This window comes from Aplysia californica, unplaced genomic scaffold (assembly GCF_000002075.1).
Source record: "Aplysia californica isolate F4 #8 unplaced genomic scaffold, AplCal3.0 scaffold00600, whole genome shotgun sequence".
Classification (NCBI taxonomy): Eukaryota; Metazoa; Mollusca; class Gastropoda; order Aplysiida; family Aplysiidae; genus Aplysia; species Aplysia californica.
The window spans coordinates 255,653-256,733 of NW_004797870.1; the positions used below are offsets into that span (position 1 = coordinate 255,653).

The window sequence follows — 1,081 nt, forward strand, 5'->3', positions numbered from 1 at the left end:
GAGGAGGAGGAGGAAGGGGAGGAGGAGAAAAGGAGAAAAAAAACGACCCTTAGAACAGTAAAAAAAAAGCACCTGTAAATTTATGAACAATACTTTTTCGGGGCCAGTTTTAGCGTCTCTGTTGATCAAGTCGAACGTGAGAAAGCATTATTTATTCATGAGTACATGTAATACTTTATTATAAGACCCCTGTCTCGAGTTACAGTCAGTACACTTATTGTCAGCACGGCTCTAATCTTTAGTTCCAATTTAATTTTAAGCCCCCAAAGGTACCGTTTGGTGTTCTGTTCGCCGGTAATTTCTCCAATACAACTATACGTTGCTCACAATCCAGACCGACCACAAAACTGATTGCGACGGTGGTTGGCGGGTGCTCTGTTGTGGTTTACTTCTTCTTTCCAATCAAACATCTATCGTCTTTATCTCCCCTCTTTCTTTTTTTGTGTTAGTTACTCTCTTGTAACACTCTCTTGTAACACCTCTAATCTTCGGCACTTATATGACCTTATTGTGTTGCAAGTGCCGTAAAGCTCTTACTATTTTTTTTAATTAAAAAAGGATTGCTTCGTTGTGTTTTAGGGAGGGAATTTTAACAACCATGGAGAGTGCAAGAAAGTAGCGAGAGGCACTCGGCTGACAGAGACAGGCTCAAAGCAATACCCCCCCCCCTCCTCCCACCTTTCCGTCCTAATTCCAGCTCGAAAAAGAGTTTTATTTTTAGCATTTGACACAGTCCCCCATTTACTAAAACAGTGTGGTGAGAAGCGCAGTGAAGAACGAGTGGCAATGATTGGAAAATTGTTGTGCGCCTAACGTTGTTCAATGTGTGTGAGTAAAGTGCATAATAATAATAATAATAATATGCATTTTGTATTGTATCTGATTTAAGATGTATTTTGTATGAAGCAGCATCACTTGTACTATATCAGTTGTTGCTTAAGACCAGACTGTCATACTTTAGCTCTGTAACATTAAATAATGTACCTGAAAATGTCTTAAGTGGAAAACAGGGACCATGTCCCCCAAATACTCTACATGTATGTGTCGTGCGTTTGTGTGTGTGTGTGTGTGTGTGTGTGTG

At 40.0% G+C, this 1,081-nt stretch overlaps 1 protein-coding gene across 1 annotated transcript in view; it reads right to left on the reverse strand.

Annotated features, from left to right (window-relative positions):
• LOC101851828 (ankyrin repeat domain-containing protein 29) overlaps window positions 1-1,081 on the reverse strand; it is a gene marked incomplete at its 5' end in the record, with an annotated part of 5,419 nt that overhangs the window by 3,306 nt on the left and 1,032 nt on the right.